General features: G+C 38.3%; 2 pseudogenes; one reads left to right on the top strand and one right to left on the bottom strand.

Moving 5' to 3' along the window:
- The window catches only part of LOC110325749, a 160,330-nt pseudogene extending 154,416 nt beyond the window's left edge, over positions 1-5,914 (bottom strand).
- A 1,680-nt stretch (positions 5,915-7,594) lies between these two features.
- On the top strand, positions 7,595-8,443 carry LOC110325748 (annotated as a pseudogene).
- Positions 8,444-20,167: the final 11,724 nt, after the last annotated feature.

Below are 20,167 nucleotides of genomic sequence, written 5' to 3'. Positions count from 1 at the left end.
GGAACTTTCGGGATAGCATTTGAAATGTAAGTAAAGAAAATATCTAATTAAAAAAAAAACAAAAAATAAAAATAAAAAAGAATGCAAGAAAATGAAAGGAAAAAAAGGGGGGACCTAGAGAGAGATGGCTCTATATATAAGAGTACTGACTGCTTTTTTTTTTTTTTTTAAAAAGATTTATTTATTTATTATATTTATTTATTTATTTATATATCTATTTATTATTTATTTATTTAAGTACACTGTAGCTGTCTTCAGATACACCAGAAGAGGGCATCAGATCTTGTTATGGATGGTTGTAAGCCACCATGTGGTTGCTGGGATTTGAACTCGGGAACTTTGGAAGAGCAGTCGGTGCTCTTAACCACTGAGCCATCTCTCCAGCCCACCGACTGCTTTTGACCTAGGTTCAAGGTGTGGTATATACTTGGTGGCATACAACAGTTTGTAACTCCATTCCTACAGGATCAGACACTCCCTCTAGCTTAGTGGGCACTGCGTGCATGTTGGTATATAGACATTGCATGCAAGCAAATTGCCCATACACATAAAGTAAATAAATGAAGTTTTTTTTTAAATATCATCAAGAGAAGAGCAGATGACCCCCATCAAAGGAACCCTCAGTAACACAAGGAACCAATTTAAATATATCAAGAGAAGCAAAATGAGAGTGAGATGTCATTTTTAAATAAAGGAGAAAGATCAACCAAGAATACAAAAAGAAGTAGATCCATTCTTCAAAATCAAGGTATTTCCTGATTAGCCAAAATCCAGGTTATTCCAAGTCTTTCCATAGGAATTAAAAAAATAATAAATAATGACTCAAAGCTGCACAAGGAAACATGTATTTTTAACAAAGGTAACTTTCATTCTTATGTGATTTTGGTGATAGATGAATAAGGTAATTATAAAATCTGTGTTATTGAACACAATGCATAAAAATGTAACTTGTGACAACCTAATGAGGACCAAGGTATATGGAGCATATGTTCTGCTTTTTATTAATGTGGATATTAATTCATACCAGATCATTATAAATTTAAGATTCTATTTGAACCTACTATAATAACCCATAATTATAATCCATGGTAACCACTAAAAATACATCTATAATATACATACAAGAAAAAAATGAGAATCAAAGTAGGATCTTACAAAAATTGGGCAAACACAAAAGCAGATAGAATGAAGAAAAGTAAGAACAAAAGAGTTAAAAGGCATAAAAATCAGTAAGAAAGTATAAATATTCTTTATTTTAATGATATGTCATATGCATAAATGGATTAAATTCTGTGATCAAACTGTAAAGCTCAATAAAATAGAATTTTTAAAACAACTAAATTAATGCTGTCTACAAGAAATGATTTTTACTTAAGAAAATGCTATTGTTTGACTGCATCCTTCCCTCAAAAATAAGAAAGCATGTTTAATGTATAACAAATATATTAACAAGTGCTATCAGTGAAAGGTAATGATGCCAAGAGGTCTCTGCCCTGTAAATGAATTAATACCAATTATAAAAGGACTTGAAACTGAAAGTTTGATTTCTTTACCTTTTTTTTAAAAAACTTTCTGTCATGGGATGACAGCAAAGACATTAAAAGCCTCTCTAAAACCCTTGGTCCTGTGAAAGCTCTATGCCCCAGTGTAGGGGAATGCCAGAACCGGGAAGTGGGAGTGGGTGGGTTGGTGAGCAGGGGTGGGGGGAGGATAGGGGATTCTCGAAGGGGAAACCAGGAAAGGGGATAACGTTTGAAATGTAAATAAATAAAATATCTAATAAAAAAAGTCTCTCTAGATATCAACTGCTCTGTCTTAGACTTCTAATCTCCATAACTATAAGAACTAAATCTGCATTCATTATAAACTAGACAGTCTGTAGTAAGCTGGCACAGTAGCACAAAATAGACCAAGACAGAAATTGAGTTCTGAAAAGATGAGCTATAGCAGGTACTAGAGGATATAGAAAGCAGTTTTGAAATGAATGATTACAGGCTGGAAGAATTTAGAGGAATAGGCTAGAAAAAGCCTCAATAGCTGTGAATGGAGCATCAAGAGCAATTCTGTTAAGGGCTTGAAAANAAAAAAAAAAAAAAAAAAGAACAAACCTAAAGAGAATCCCAGAATATCTCAAAGATTTCTTAAGTGGGCACAATCAGAAATGTACATGGTAAAAGCCATTGTGATGAAGACTTGGATGAAATGGAATAAGAAGTTATTGGGAAATTGAGTAAAGGCTGTCCTTATTATACAGATATTGGAACAACTGTCTGAGGCCTAAGATTTCATGGGAAGCAGAGTTCAACAATGACAGACTAGAATATCTGGCAGGTGAATCTAAACAGAAAACTATTCAAGAAATGCCATGGCTATGTGTGGCTGTGTATGGTAAAAGAGTATGAGACAAATTATTTAAAAATTGAACATATAGCATTAAAGTGTTTTTTGTTGTTTGCCTTTTCATAAACTAGCGAAGAAATTATTTGTGGTGTTAAGTAGATTTTATAATTAATCCAGAATGTGGATAGGTCTGTATTATTGTGATCATTGTAACTGAGTGTCTTGATACCTCTGTGTTTAAATGTCTAAATTTAACACATAAGCATAAGAAAGAAGGATGGACTAAATGGTTTTCAAAATTACCTTGAACATGTAAACAATACAAAAGCATGCTAAGCCAAGAATAGGAAAGATGTGGCCAATTGACTACTTACTAAACATACTGCTATGGAAAAGTATTATAGTCCTTAAACCAGTGGAAAAGTGACCCTGAAAACATTTTGGAAATCTTATGTATTTTTCTACATATTTGTATGTGGACTGGATTTCATGGTGAATGTGTACAGATGGAGCTCAATGTTCAATGTCTTCCTCTATTTCAGATTATTTTATTTATTTTCAGCCTCGTCTATTTCTGGGCATTTATTTATTTATCTGTTTGTTTGTTTACTTTTCACATAGCATCTCTCCATGAACCTAAAGCCCATGGTTGACTAGACTGGATAGCCAGGCAGACTTTGGGTTCCTTCTTTCTCCTCTTTCTAGTATTGAGATTATAGGTACACACCTTGGTACTTGGTTTTACTTGGTGGTAGGGAATCTGAACTCAAGTCCTCATTTATCCATGATATTGAGGCATTGTTCAATTTTTGATTTGGAGATAGTTTAAGGAATCAAAGTTTCTACAAATGCCCTCTTGGGACCTTCACATTCACCTCTAAAGCTGTCTCTGAACTCTGCTCTCCAAATTCCAGTACATAACTCTTCTCCTTTCCCACCAATGGCTTATATTGGTCCAAGTTTGACTTTTACTTTCAACTTTAGAAAGCATAAGTGGTCAGTGTTGGGGATATCAATGGGTTATTGACAATGCAGACTACAAAGCCAGGTGAGCCAACAGGTATATGTCAAAGGATGTATTGGATATTCTGATGACCTAAGCAAGATATACTGTAAGGGTGAAGTTATCATAGACATCTAAGAACATTTACCATAGATAACATGGAACTTTTCTCACAAAGGGAGTGTACTCCTTGAACTGTAAGGTCATCAGTATGCAACTGCAACCTAAGAGAATTACAGTTAAGAGACTCCAACTTACAAGAGTAGCTGTAAAGCCTAAAAATCACAGCAACAACTAGGCTGTTAAGTAATTTACAACAGTGCAGTAGTGCAATTTCATCTTGGCAGTAACCAACTGCTGTCTAATGGGAATTATGGTCCAATCCATAGAATAGAATTCATGATACTGTGAACTCCACCAACCTCCCTTAGCTGAAGAGATTGGAAATGTGAGAGGAGAACCCACTGTTTCCAGTTTCCTAAATTAATGTCATTCTTAGTTTTATTTTAAATAATTACCTTCCTACTCACAGATAAATATAGTTCTTACCCATCAACAAAAAAGCTTCTTTTTGCAATGGATAGAGAGTGATACAGAAATCCACAACTGGTCAAAATGTAGTTCTCAGATGCAACTGATACACGTGCAGAGTAGGCCTTATACCCCTTCTTCCTAAAGGGCTGAAAAAAGGAGGGGCACAGAAAAATTGTGAGAGCCAGAGGCCCATGACATCTGCTGCTATGTAGAATTAGACTTGAAAGGATCAATGAGACCATAAAATCTCAACAATGGTTGCCTAAATAAGACTGGGATGATGACAGCACCAGCTGACATGCCAATATAGGCAGGTAAAATTATACAGTGTCCTACCCCTAGAGGAAGGGCTATGGTAGTTTATGACTGCTGAGAAAGGGGGGATAAAGTGTCCTTCAAATATGCAACTGCATATATTATCCCATCCCAAGTAGTCGGCCATATTCATATGCATTGCAAAAAATAATAGAATCAGTTAGTTGTAAATTCACCTGTTTGTGTACATATATTTGTAAATATATGTGCATAGATAAAACAATAATAATTAAAGAAGATATCTGAAATTTTGGTGGGGAAAAAAGCATTGGATGGCTTTCAGGGGATGGAGAGAGGGGAGAGAGATGCAGAAGCAATGTTCATATATGAAGTTCAAAAGAATAAAATTATAGACTGATTCTCCCAGTGAATGTAGATGCATAAAATGCCAATAAAGTAAAGGCAAAATATATTCAAATAAAAAAAATAAAAATAGTACATATTGACCAAGTTGGCTTCATTTCAGGGACAGTTCTACATGTATAAGTCAATAAATATTATCCATCACATAGACACAAAAGCAGAAACCACATGATGATCTCATTATATAAGGAAAACGTCTTTGACAAAACAAAAGACAACTTCATCATAAAGTTATGGAAAAGCTAGAAATGAAGGTGTCATAAAGGCTGTAGCAACAAATTTATAGCCAACATGTTGTCAAATGGATAAAAATACACAAAGTCTTCCCATTAAGATCAGTAAGAAGATAAGGATTCCTATTCCCTCTAATTCATATCAAATATAGTACCTGAAAGCGTAGGTAGAGACAGGAGAAGAAAATAGAAAATTAAGGCGTAAATGTGTCTTCATTTTCAAATTAAACAATTCTGTATGTACCCAAAGACTCTATCATTAGCTCTCATATCAAGTAAACACTTTCAGCAAAATACAAGTTTTCAAAATCAACTCACAAAAATTGTTTAATTAAAATGGCTCCAGGATCACATATGTCTTAGGTTGCCCTTATTCATGTTACATCCTTACCCGTCGTAGGCGTGGTGAACTCACTTTCACCATCCTGTCTCAGAAATGTTCCCAACAAAACTGTAGTAGTAAGGACACAATTTTCATCATTTTCTTTTCATCTTAAGCCTGGATGATCCTTTCTTGTTCCCAAAAGCTTTCCAACCATGGACACGGTAGGTACTAGGACAGTTGGAGCAGGAGCCATAATACTCATTGGTACAGGAATCATTGGTGTCCCTGGAGGTACTGGTGGAGGAAAGCCAGGAAACTGTGGCGGTGGGATCCACGGAGGGAAAGTTGGGATTCCCATGGGAGGGTGATTCAAATGAGGCCACGGAGGGAAAGTTGGGATTCCCATGGGAGGGTGATTCAAATGAGGGGGGAAAGGCATTCTGAGGGCACCAGTCCACTGCTAAGAAAACAGTCTCCGTGGCCTCTGGGCGTCAGGTGATGCAGTGGGCTCCAGCGGTCAAGGTGTCTGCACGCCGCCCGGACTCCAGAGACTCGTTCCCGAAGCGCCTTTCTTGTTCCCTTTCATGTTCCCTCTCTTTTTCTCTCCATTCTTCTTGTGTGTGTCTCTGAATCTGCTGATCTCTCAAATCTCTTTTGTTCTGGGGTGAGAGTCAGACTCCTGTGAGGGGGTATTTAGTTACTTACCACAGAACTCCCCCGTAGCTCCTTTTTCTCCGTAACAGCTACTCCTGGAGAAAATCCCCATACAGGCCACCAGATGCTGTTTTCAGAGGTCCCCATATCGGCCACCAGATGCCACAACCCCGAAATCCGACCGACAGAGACAGGAAAAAACTACACAAACGCCAAGGAAGGTTTCAAGTAGCTTCTGTCTTTATCTCCAGGCTCCTTCAGTTTTGTTTTTTTTTTTTCCATTCGTCCTCTGATCTTATCCCTCCCCCTCTCCTGGATACAATCAGTGTTCAGCACACTCTGAAAAAAAAAGGAGCGGTGCATGCAGGCAGGGCGCTCGGGTGATAGATCAGTGACTCATCAGGCAGACAGCACAGCATCGTACAAGTGCGCAGGTTCAGGTTCTTGGTAAGCAGGGGTCAGGGGCTTGGCAATGGGCCAGGGCGCCATCTTGGCTGCCACGCGGCTGTACCTGCTTCCCACAAAATATCATTGGTCTTACAATATACCAATGACAAATACATACATTAAAAATAAAACTATCACACACACACACACACACACACACACAAACACACACACACACATACATACACACAACTAAAGCTTACCAAGGAAATGAGATCCCTCTATAATAAAACTTTAAGACACTTATAAAAGACATTGAAGAAGACAATTGAAGGTGAAAGACCTCTTATGCCGATTAATTGAAAGAATTAATCTCATGAAAATGGTCATCCTGCCAAAAGCAATCAACAGATTCAATTCAATATCAATCAAACTCCAAGGCCAGTCTTCAGAAATATGTCAAAACAAAGCTGAATTTTAAATGGAGGTACAAAAAACAAGGATAGCTAAAGCAATCTCGAACAAAAAAAGAGTACTGCAGGAAGTATGAGACTCCTTGATTTCAAACTATACCACAGATCCATGGTGTTAAAACCATCATGTACCAGCATAAAAACAGACATGTAAATCAATGCATTAGTATAGAGAACCCAGATATTCTTAGTTCGTGTTATCAGTATTTTGAAAAAAAATCATTTTAAAAATATATGTTAGACATGACGACTTTTACAAATGGTGCTGAGAAACCTGGATTTACACCTTCAGAACGATGAAACTGTATCATTATTGTTTACCCTGCACCAATCCCAACTCCCAAGACCTAAGCATAAAGCCTGGTACTCCAATGTTGCTAGGGAATAAAGGAGGTGTCTCTGTCAACTGACAGTGACAGTGAGTACTTTCTATCAGGATTCCTATAGTGCAGGAACTGAGAACTGACAAGTGGGATCTCATGACACTGAAAAGCTTCTACACAGCAAAGGATTGGTGTCTAGAGAACACAGCATCATTGAGAGCTGCGGTCATATTGCAGCCTAGGGTCAATCCATGTGTATTTGTGTCCATCCACGGGTCTTTGGTTCCTCCGTGGGTACATTGTTCTGTCCATCCCGCCCATGCTGCCACCATGCTGCCCTGGAAGCCCCCGACTCCGCAGCTGCAGATGAACATGGATGAGCTGTTACTGTGCTGGCTCAGTGATCCCTACACACAGTGCAAGCTGCACAATAGGATGCTGAGCATCCAGGACAAGAACTCGGACCCACGACCTCTGAATCGGTCACCCGTGCCCCTGTGATACCCCACCCTGTGAGCGCTGATCCAATGACCCTTGATCCTTCCAACCCTGACACCTTGTCTCCTGACCCCACCATTCATGACACTGGGATAACCCATGGTGCAACCCCGGCCTGTGTCTGACCAGCGGGAGGCCCTGGGAGGATGACAGGACCTAGAGCAGATGCACTGACTTTTGATGATGTGCATGTGAAGTTCACTGGTGAAGAGAGGAATTTGCTGGATCCTTCCCAGAAGAGTCTCTACAAAGAAGTGATGTTGGAGACCTACTGTATCCTCACTGCTATAGGCTACAATTGGGTAGACCATAGTATTGAAGTACATTCTGAAAGTTTCAGAAGACATAAAAGGCATGTAAGAAGTCATAGTGGGGAGAAATCCTATGAATGTAATCAATGTGGTAAATCCTTTGCAAGATCCAGTCATCTCCGATATCATAAAAGAACACATACTGGAGAGTAACCTTATGAATGTAATCAATGTAGTAAGGCCTTGTCATGTCACAGTAGTCTCTAATATCATAAACAAACCCATACCAGAGAGAAACCTCATAAATGTAATCAATATGGTAAAGCCTTTGCAACACCCAGGATTCTCCAAAGGCATAAAAGAACACATACTGGAGAGTAGCCCCATGAATGTAATCAATGTGGTAAAGCCTTTGCACATCACAGTGATCTCCAACGACAAAAAAAACAAAAACAAAAAAAAAAAAAAAAAAAAAACCCACATACTGGAGAGAAACCTCATCAATGTAGTGAATGTGATAAAGCCTATACAATACTCAGTAATCTACAAAGACATAAAAGAACACATACTGGAGAGAAACCTTATGAATGTAATCAATGTGGAAAAGCCTTTTCATGTCATAGCAGTCTCCCATATCATAAACGAACTCATACTGGAGAGAAACTTTATGACTGTAATCAATGTGGTAAAGCCTTTGCACGTCACAGTGATCTCCAACTACAAAAAAAAAAAAAAAATTACTAGAGAGAAACTTTATCAATGTAGTGAATGTGGGAAGGCCTTTACAAGACCTAGTCATCTACAAAGACATAAAAGAACACATACTGGAGAGAAACCTTATAAATGTAATCAATGTGGAAAAGCCTTTTCATGTCACAGTAGTCTCCAATATCATAAAAGAACACATACTGGAGAGAAAACTTATGAATGTAATCAATGTGGTAAAGCATTTTCAGGTCACAGTGATCTCCAACGACATAAAAAAACACATACTGGAGAGAAACCTTATGAATATAATCAATGTGGTCAAGTCTTTACAAGGCACAGTCTTCTCAACTATCATAAAAGAACCCATACCTGAGAGAAAAAAATATGATTGTAATCAATGTGGTATAGCCTTAGCAAGACCCAGTCATCTCAAATATCTTAAAAGATCCCATATGGAAGAGAACCCCATTAATGCAATCTGTGATAAAGCCTATTCACAAGGAAGAAGTCTCCAAAAACACAAACTGGAGAGAAACTGTAAGGATGTAATCAATGTGGTAAAAGCCATTCCACAAAGTTATTTTCTCCAAAAACATAAAGGAACCCATATTGGAGAGAAGGTTTATGAATGTAATCAATGTGTTGAAGCTGTTGCATGTACCACTAGTCCCCAAAACATAAAAGATCCCATACAGGAAAGAAACCTCATGAATGTAATCAATGTGGTAAAGACTTTTCACAACTTTGTACTATCCATTATTATACAAGAACACATACAGGAGAGAAAACTCATGAATATAATCAATGTTGTAAAGAATTTCAAGTCACAGTTATCTGCAATGACATAAAAGAGAGAAATGGTATGAATGTTATCAAAGTAGTAAAGCCTTTGCATGCCATTGTTCTTTACACTTACACAAAATAAATCACACTGGAGAGAGCCCTCATGAATGTAACCACTGTGGTAAAATATTGGCAATTTGCTGTCATCTTCAACTACATAATATAGTTGTGAATATCATTCAAGAGAGTAACTCTTTCTGGTCTGAAGAGATGGCTCAGTGGTTAAGAGCACTGACTGCTCTTCCAAAGATCCTTAATTCAAATCCCAGCAATCACATGGTGGTTCACAACCATCCCTAATGAGACCTGACACCCTCTTCTGGTGTGTCTGAAGACAGTTACTGTGAACTTAGATATAATAATAAATAAATCTTAGAAATAAAACTAAGTAAAAGGTCAAGAGGCAGTATCCAAGTTAATAAGTCAGAAATGAAAAGGGAGACATAACAACAGAAATGGAGAAAACTGTTTTATTATTATTATTTTATTAGATATTTTATTCATTTACATTTCAAATGCTATCCCGAATGTCTCCTATACACTCCCCCACCCTGCTCCCCTGCCCACTCCCACTTCTCGGCCCTGGCATTCTCCGGTATGGAGCATATAAAGTTTGCAAGACCAAGGGGCCTCTCTTCCCAATGATGGCTGACTAGGCCATCTTCTGCTATATATGCAGATAGAGACACAAGCTCTGGGTGTACTGATTAGTTCATATTGTTGTTCCACCTATAGGGTTGCAGACCCCTTCAGTTCCTTTAATTTCAGTTCTTAGTAATATCTCTAGCTCCTCCATTGGGGTCTCTGTGTTCTATCCTATAGCTGACTGNGAGCATCCACTTCTGTGTTTGCCCAGCATTGGCATAGCCTCACAAGAGTCAGCTATATCAGTGTTCTTTTAGCAAGATCTTGCTGGCATATGCAATAGTGTCTGCATTTGGTGGCTGATTGTGGGACGGACCTCCCCAGGTGGGGCAGTCTCTGGATGGTCCATCTTTTCATCTTAGCTCCAAATTTATCTTTGCAACTTCTTTCATGGATATTTTATTCCATATTTTGGAGAGGAATGAAGTATCCACATGTTGGTCTTCCTTCTTGATTTTCTTGTGTTTCAGAGATTGTATCTTGGGTATTCTAGGTTTCTGGGCTAATATCCACTTATCAGTGGGTGCATATCATGTAAGTTCTTTTGTGATTGGGTTACCTCACTCAGGATGATATCCTGCAGATACAACCATTTGCCTAAGAATTTAATGAATTCATTGAAGAATGAAAATAAACCCCTGTTTGTCACCTTGTAGAAAAATCAGGTCCAAGTGGATCAAGTGCCTCAACCTAAAACCAGATACACAGAATCTAATAGAAGAAAAAGTGGGAAAGAACCTTGAACTTATTGGCACAAGAGGAAATTTCCTAAACAAAAGTCAAATGGCTCATGCTCTAAGATCAACAATTGGTAAATGGGACCTCAGGAAACTGGAAAGGCAAAGGACATAATAATAAGACAAATCAGCAACCTACAGATTGGGGGAAAAATCATCACTAACACCACATCTGATATACAGATAATATCCAAAATATATAAAGAACTCAAGCAGTGAATAAATAACAACAACAAAAAAACCCTGAAGAACATGATTAAAAAATGAGGTATAGAACTAAACTGAGAATTCACAACTGAGGAATCTCAGATGGCTGAGAATCACCTAAAGAAATGTTCAAAGTCCCCAGTGATCACAGAAATGCAAATCAAAAGGACACTGAGATTCCACTTTAAACCTGTCAGAATGGCTAAGGTTAAATCCTCAGGTGGCAACACATGTTGGAGAGGATGTGTAGAAAGAGGAACACTCCTCCATTCCTGGTGGGATTGCAAAGTGGTACAACCACTCTGGAAATTATTCTGGAGGTTACCCAGAAAATTGGAAATAGATTTACCTGAAGACCCAGCTATATCACTCTTGGGAATATACCCAAAAGATTTTCCACCATGCCACAGGGACACATGTTCNACTATGTTCATTGCCACCTTATTTGTGATAGCCAGAAGCTGGAAACAACCTAGCCCACAACAAAAGAATGGATACAGAAAATCTGTTTCATTTACACAATGGAATACTACTCAGCTATTAAGAACGATTTTTGTAGGCAAATGGATGGAACTAGAGAATATCATCCTGAGTGAGGTAACTCAGACCCAAAAAGACATGCATGGTATGTACTTACTAATAAGTGGATATAAGCCAAAGGGAGCGGGGGGGAGGGGGGAACCAAAAAACTAAAACAAAACAAAACAAAAAAACCCATACAGAATATACAAGATACAGTCCACAGAATTCAAAAAGCTCAACAAGCTGAAGTGCCCAATTGAGGACACCTCAGTCCCACTTAGAAGAGAAAAGAAAGCAATCACAAGCGGGGAGGGGGGGACGTGGAAGGGAAAGTGGATGGGGTGGGTGGGCAAGGAGGGGAGAGTGGAACCTGATCTGGTTTTGGGTGAGGGAAAAAACTGAAGCCCCGGGGGGCCAGCAGAATGTATGTAAACAGGCAACCTCAGGAAATAGGAGGTTGGAGGGACACCCCCCTCACCCATCCCCCCCCTCCCCCCCCGCCAAGAATGCACCAGAGACCTGGGAGGTCAGAGGCTCCCAGGACTCATGGTGGGGGGGGTGCCTTTGATGAAATTCCAGACAATGAGGAGAGGGAACTTATAAAGCCCCCCCTCCAGCAGGAAGACAGGACATCAAGTGAGGGACAGGGTTGCCATCCCAACAGTCACACTTCTGACCCATAACTGTTTCTGTCTAAATGAGTTACAGAGATGGAAATAGAGTGGAGCCTGAGAAAAAGGTCCAGCAACAGGACCAAAATGGGATCTAGCTCCAGGGGAGTTCCCAAGGCCTGACACTATTGCTGAGGCTTTGGGGTGCTCACAAAAAGGAACTTACTATGACTGCCCTCCAAAAAACCCAACAAGCAGCTAAAAGAGTCAGATGCTGATATTTTCACCCAACCAATGGACAGAAGCAACTGATCCCTGTTGTTGAATTAGGGAAGGCTGAAAGAAGCTGAGGAGAAAGGCTATCCTGTAGGAGAACCAGCAGTTTTTAATTAATCTGGACCACTGAAATCTCTCAAACACTGGACCACCAAACAGGCAACATATACCAGTTGATATGAGGCCCCCAACACACCTACTGGAGAGGACTTCCAGGTCTCTGTTCAATCTGAGATGAGGCCCCAGGAAGTTTAGAGGTCGGGTGGGATGGGGGTGGGGGCATCCACATGGAGATGGGGGTGGGGAGGAGATGTGGGATATGGAGCAGTTGGATGGTGGATGCAGGGAGCAGGGAATGGAATATGGAGTGTAAAAAATTAGTTACAAAAGAAAAAAGAAAACACAGAGAACTCAAATCTCTGCACATGAAGAAAAATATAAATAAAAATTAACTCTAGGACTGAACAGAAAGTTTTCAAAACTTACAAACACCTAACGAACAATTTTGAAGGTGTTAAACATCCTTGAATAGTAGGGAAATATAGGTTAAAACAATAGTGATATTCTATTGCAACTCAGTCAGAATGGCTATGAAAAGAAATATAAATGACCACAAATCCCAGTGAAGAGAGTAGGGATGTAAATTAGTACAAGCACTTGTGGGAGTCAGCTGGGAGATTTATCCAAAAAGCCTAGAGAGCATATGACCTTAGTAAACAACCCCAAAATATTATACATTCTCGAGCAGAAATGGTTGTGGATCCAAATCCATTGAAATTTTTGTCACAACTCTAGGAAACAGAATCAACTTAGATGCACATGAACTAATGGATATATAGGAGAAGTGCCAGAGAGATAAATACACAATGAAATATTACTCGGCTGTAAAGAAAAACAAAATTAAAATATATGGAGAAATGGGACTAGAAAAAACTATACTTAATAATGTCATCCAGTAGCAGAAATACAAATGCAATATGTTCTCTCTCATATCTAGCTTGGAATCTTCTGTATGCCCAACTTTGAAGTACAATTTGAAACAAGTCCTTGGGAATAAAGCCACCAGGGGAGGGGAGGTGGTAAAGTACAGAGAAAACACACATGGAAGTACGGGATAATAGGAGGAAGGCATTACCAAAATGACAAACTATCAAAATTCTATATAGATTCTATGATCAAGAAATAAGAAAAATGTAAGTGATAGGTACAGGGACACCTCCTTGTGCATTATGGATCATGGAGGTCCCCGAATCATACAATATGGGACCATCTGTTACCATTACCTATGGTTTTCCTTCACAACTAAATTGTAGGTGTGTCTGAGTTAGATAAGACTGTCCTTTGCCCCTCTGAATTGGTGCTAGAATATGTTGACTGTGAGGTATTAGGAAAGAAAGTAATCTATGGGAAGGACACAAATTATGGAGTGTAAGGGCTCACTTTCAGTAAAAAGCCTATGTTTCAGAACTTAGCTGCTACCAACTTGTTAGAGTTGCACCTTTACAAAGTGATTTGGGCATTAAGACTCCACCCTCATGAACAGATAAAACCAATTAAAAGGCAAATAAAGGGCCCCCAATGAAGGAGCTAGAGAAAGTACCCAAGGGGCTAAAGGGGTCTGCAAACCTATAGGAGGAACAACAATATGAACTAACCAGTACCCCCCAGAGCTCGTGTCTCTAGTTGCATATGTAACCCAGGGTGGCCTAATCAGCCATCAATGGGAGGAGAGGCCCTTGGTCTTGCGAAGATTATATGCCCCAGTACAGGGCAATGCCAGGGCCAGGAAGTGGGAGTGGGTGGGTTGGGGAACATGATGGTGGGAGGATATAGGGGACTTTCAGAGAGGAAACTAGGAAATGTAAATGAAGAAAAATTTTTTAAAAAGGGAATATTTTTTCAAATATGATCTATTGTTTTTTAATATTTGTTCAATAAATATTTTCATCTCTCTGCACAGGGTGACACAATAAGGTCCCAACCAGATAATATCTCCTCAGTCTTGGACACTCCATTTTCCAGAACCATACAAAATAAATTTCTGTTCCTTATAAATTGCTCATTACATTCTATTCTGTTTTAGAAGTAGAAAATAGACAAAGACAAGTATAAATATGTTGAAAGTGACAAGATGGGAAGAATATTTCATGCCAAATGAGTCTTAGAGTCACTGTGTTAATCTAAAATACAATCAACTTTTAAGAAAAATACTACTGCATGAGACAAAGAAGTACATCATATATCTTTTAAAGCGCTAATTTATCAACAAGTCATAATGATTACAAAATGCCTGCACCAAATTGCACAAGATAACAATCATGAATAAACAAGAAAACAGAGGAGGTGAGAGCTCAGTTGTGCAGTCATGTTTGTGAACTTCAATACACCACTTTTAATGGTGGGTATGACATACAGACTGGGGGTAAATAAAGATACAGAGGACTTTAGCAATACCCCAAGTCAATTAAATATGACAGGTACGTATAAAACACTCAAGGCTGAAAGCAGTGAAAGACGCATTTCCAAGTGTTCATTGAACATTCTCTAGGACAGATACTACATTTCTCCACAAATAAGATCTAGTGAATTAAAAAGTATTGTTACTGCAACAGAATAAATAAATATTAGCAAATGTTGGACAGTTTTTATTTTAAAAGTCACAAAGGGATGAAAATTAAACAAAACACCCTTAAGCACAGCATTGGGTAAAATAAGAAATCCCACTGAAAAGTTAGAAATTGCCAATAATGTCATCTAGCTTCCATAGGCACCAGCACTCATGTGCACATATATACATACTCGCATACTCACAATCACACATAATAAAAACCAACATAATAAAGCCAAAGGAATGCAGGAGAGGAATCTCCCAATTACAAAATCCTTTAGGATGAAGTGGTGTGTATCTGTAATTATGTCGCCCCAAGAGGCAAAGTCAGGGCTATCAAGAGTTTGTGGCTAATCTGAGCTTCAAAGGAGTCCCTGTCATAAAATAAATAAAAAACAAACAAGCAAAATATAGTGCATTGTGCATTCACAGTAGAACCTTTGCTTGCCATAGACTTAAAGTATTTCCAATATACAACAATCTAAATATCTAAGAACAATAAAGGGATTATATACCATGAGTCAAGTGGGACTTGTCCTAGAAATGCAGGAGTAGTTTAACATAAGATAACCAATCAATATAATACATTATTTAAATGAATGCAGGGAAATAGTAATTTAAATTAATGGAGGAAAAGTATTTTGAGAAATCCAATACTTTTACATTATTTTCTTAAAGACTTAAATTGGTTTTATGTTTTCCCTTGTGTGCGCACGTGTGTGTGTGTGTGTGTGTGTGTGTGTGTGTGTGTGTATGTGTGTAAGTTTGTGTCTGTTGTATTTGTGTATGTGTGTATGTATGTACACCTGAGTGCTAGTGTTTATAGAGGCTAGAAGATAGCATTGGATCCCTCAGACCTAGACAAACATCTTAGTACCTGACATGGGTACTAAGACCTGGAAGTTAGGGTCGGGCATGGCGGCACATGCCTTTAATCCCAGCACTCAGGAGGCAGAGGCAGGCAGATTTCTGAGTTCGAGGCCAGCCTGGTCTACAAAGTAGTTCCAAGACAGCCAGGATTACACAGAGAAACCCTGTCTCGAAAAAAAAAAAAAAAAAAAAAAAAAAAAGTCAAAACAATAACAAACAAACAAAAAAGACCTGGAAGTTCCTGAAAGCATATGCTTATTACACAGGCAATGCAAAATTTAATCTAAAATCAGGGAAAAGTTAAGGATACTTGCTTGCAATGTTGTAATATTGTTTCAGGTTGTACTGGAAGTTCAAACAGCCTAATTGGACAAGAAAGAATCAACATGGGATATATAAGCTGGAAAAGAAGTCAAAAAACTTTAATTTTAGGTGGTGATTGTGTGAATTACACACATAAATGGAAAAGAACCTATCAGAAGCTACTAATATTAACCAAAATATCCAGAACATCTCAGGGTAGAATTTATTAGCCTGTGAAAAGTTGTGTTTTATGTACCAGTATTGAAGAACCCAAAAAATTTCACAATGCAGTACCACCTATAGTAACATCCATAACAATAAGTTACTTCTGACAAAAGCTGAACAAGGAGGTAAAAACTTGTATTGCACACTTTCAGCTTCAGTGCTTTTATGAAGGAAATTAATACAAGTTATAAAATATAAATACTTTAGATTCATAGATTAGGAATATTAATATTTTTACCATCAAATAACTTAAAGTGACACACAAATTCAATGTAATTCCTGTTAACATTTCAACGGCCATTTTTAACTCAAAAATTGTTTACACAAAGAGAGGTACATGGAGGCACACTTGGGACCCCAGCAAGAACTAGTGGGTCATCTCCGTGGAGAATATGTCACTCAAGATAATGTCAATCAAAGTAGTCTTCCTACTTCATTGTCTCGAGTGCTAGTTTTATAAGCATGAACAGCCATGCTTTCAAACATCCGTGTACAATGTAACATGGTTTACTATGCCATGTACTTTACATACGTACTTTGTTATTCACACTACTCCGACCTCTCCCCTGCTTCCTTTCTGATCCCCACAATAGTCTTCTATCTACATTCATGTTTTATATATGAAGTTTTTTAAATCTACATTATATATGAGAAGGAAAACATGCCTATAGATCTTACCTCTTTTGTTTAACATATCCACAATGGTATCTATTTTCCTGTACATATTATAATTTTATTCTTATTTATGGCTAAATAAACCTCCACTGTGAAAATTTTACCACACTTTATTGTTATCTATTCATTTCTTTACTAGAATCATTTAGGCTGATTACATATCTTGGATGTTGTAAATTGTACTAAAACAAACACGATTGTACGGGATCTTCTAATAGCTATTCTTAAAGAAATGGACCATACAGATTTTAAAAGCATTTTTTTAACATTTTTTTATTATTATTATTTTCTTTATTTACATTTCAAATGCTATCCGAAAGTTCCCTATACCCCNCCCCCGCCCCTGGTCCCCTACCCACCCATTCCCACTACTTGGCCCTGGCCTTCCCCTGTGCTGGGTCATATAAAGTTTACAAGACCAAGGGTCCTCTCTTCCCAACGATGGCCAACCAGGCCATCTTCTGCTACACATGCAGCTAGAGACTCGAGCTTAGGGGGTACTGGTTAGTTCATATTGTTGTTGCACCTACAGGGTTGCAGCCCCCTTCAGCTCCTTGGGTACTTCCTCTAGCTTCTATTTTTTAAGACACCAAATAGGTAAAATAAGCCAAGGCTAAATAAATAAACTTCTGGACCTTAATTTCCTTAGTTCAAAATTCATATCTAAGCTATACAAATGAAATAATGACATCCTGGCATGAGGATACACACAGTACATAAAAGGCATTCAAGAAGACATTAAACTAGACATATGTGGACATTGAAATCTGATGAGAAACCAAGACCCTGTATGGCTTAAATTATCTTTTCATGGCTTTGGGTTAGTGATTAATTCTTACTCACATATGGTACTGAATGCATGAAAAATTAATAAAAAATGAGGGTGAGCAGGATATTATCAAGAAAACATTGTGTATAAAACAAAACGTATATAAGGTAGGCTTAGCGTCACAAATCTGTGATCACAGTTACTTGGGAGATTGAAAGAGGCAGTCAGCAAATACAAGAAAAACCTGGGCAGCTGAGTGGGACATTGTCTCAAAATAATAAATTTCTTAAGAGGGTGTACAAGGCATATAACCCCATAGTAGGGTTCAATCACATGTGCGTGTATGTGCATCAATTAAAAAGACATTTCAAGGAAGGACAGGTGAGTGACCCACCTAGCAGCTGAACTGCCCCAATACCTAGACTTGGTTTCCCAAGTCTCATTCTAACTCTACTCCCCTGCTACCTCATGACCTTCCACAGTGGCTGGGCTCCTATCCCTGACTGTGGCAGTCTCCGGCTGCTCAGATGCAAGCCAAGCAAACAAGACAGAAGTACAGAGATTCCCGGATGCACCAAAGGCCAAGCAAATATCCTGGAGTCAAACCCCCAACTTGCTAAGAAAGAAAGAAACCCTAGGGTTCAGAGGTCAAACAGGATAAAAGACATCTAGGCTACAAATCCCAGAAGACTAAGGAGGAAACAGAAACCAAGGAACAAAACATAAATTCAGCAAAGACAAACTCAGAAATGAGCATATAGACCTATAATCATCCCAAACTCAGATATCTGAACACCAGTGTAAGAACACAATCAACAACAGCCAGGGCAATGGGGTGCCACCAAAGCCCAGCTTTCCTGATAGCAAGACTAGAACATTTGGAAACAAACAAACAAACAAAAAAAGACCTTAAAACCAACTTTATTGCGATGATAAAGGTTCTTAAAGAAGAAATGGGGAAAAAAAAATCCCTTAAAGAAATTGAAGCAAAGACAACCAAAAAATTGGAAGAAAATAATAAATCCCTCAACTAATACCAATAAAGCCAAGAAAAAGCAAACAAAGGGTGGGGCAGGGGGAAAGAACCTGTTCATCACCTGGAAACTGAAATAGAATCAAAGAAAACATAAGCTTCTCAACAGAAGGGTCTGCCCGGGCAGACTCAGAGACCACTGAGGCCAGATTAATATACTAGGAAAACTTTCAATCACCATAGGAGACAAGAAGTTATTCTCTGACAGAGCCAAATTTAAACAAATCTATCCACCAACCCAGCCCTATGGAAACAAACAAACAAACAAAACACAGAAAAAAAATCACCATCATCAACATCAAAATAACAATCAATAGTCGTGGTCATGAAGGGCAGTGGTGGCACACACATTTAATCCCAGCCCAGAGACAGGCAGATTTCTGAGTTCCAGGACAGCCTAGTCTACAGAGTGAGTTCCAGGACAGCCAGGGCTACACAGAGAAACCCTATTTCGGGAAAAAAAAAAAAAAAAGAAAGAAAGAAAGAAAAGAAAAGAAAAACAAACAAGCAAACAATCAATGGTCATTAATATCTCTCAACATCAATGGATTCAATTAACCAATAAAAAGGCAGACTAACAGAATGGGTATGAAAACAGGATCCATCATTTTACTACATGTAAAAAAATACTCCTCAACATCAAAGTTAGATATTATATAAGATAAAAGGGCTGGAAAAATTTTTTCTAAGCAAACAGATGCCAGAAGTAAACTGTACTAGCCATTGAAACATCTAATGAGCATCATTGGAAAAATTCATCAAAATGATGTTTCAATTCTGAACATCTATGCCCAGGATGCAAGGGCATCCATATTCACTGATGCAATGTTAATAAAGCTTAAGTCACATATCAAACCCTGCACATTAATAATGGAAGACTTTAACACCTCATTCTCACTGTAGTGGCTATTCCTGGTTGTCAACTTGACTGTATTTGAAATGAACCACAATCCAGAATTGGAAGGCTCACCAGTGACCCTAATCTGGAGGCTGGGACATAGAAGTTTCTGACCTGGATCTTGGTATGGAGATCTTGAGGCATGACTCTAGAGAACCCTGACTAATACACTCACCAAAGGACAGGTCATCCAGTCAGAAGCTAAACAGAGAAATAATGGACATAACAGATATTATGACTCAAATGGACCTAGTAGACATCTACAGAACATTTTATCCAAACAAAAAAGATTATACCTTCTTCTCAGGACCTCATGGAGACTTCATCAAAATTTATAATTTATATTGAGTCATAAAGCATGACTCAATATAAGAAAATTGAAAAAATACTCTGCATCTTTTCATATCACCATGAATTAAAACTGTACTTCAGTAACAACAGAAACGATAGAAAGCCTACAATCTCATAGAACCTAAGTAAGCCTCTAATCAATGATTACTGGGACAAGAAAAGTAAGAAGGAAAAAGAGAAGGAAAGA

Source organism: Mus pahari, chromosome 8 (assembly GCF_900095145.1).
Source record: "Mus pahari chromosome 8, PAHARI_EIJ_v1.1, whole genome shotgun sequence".
Taxonomy (NCBI): Eukaryota; Metazoa; Chordata; class Mammalia; order Rodentia; family Muridae; genus Mus; species Mus pahari.
Note: the sequence above shows the minus strand (reverse complement) of the source record. Positions and strands in the feature narration are given on the sequence as shown.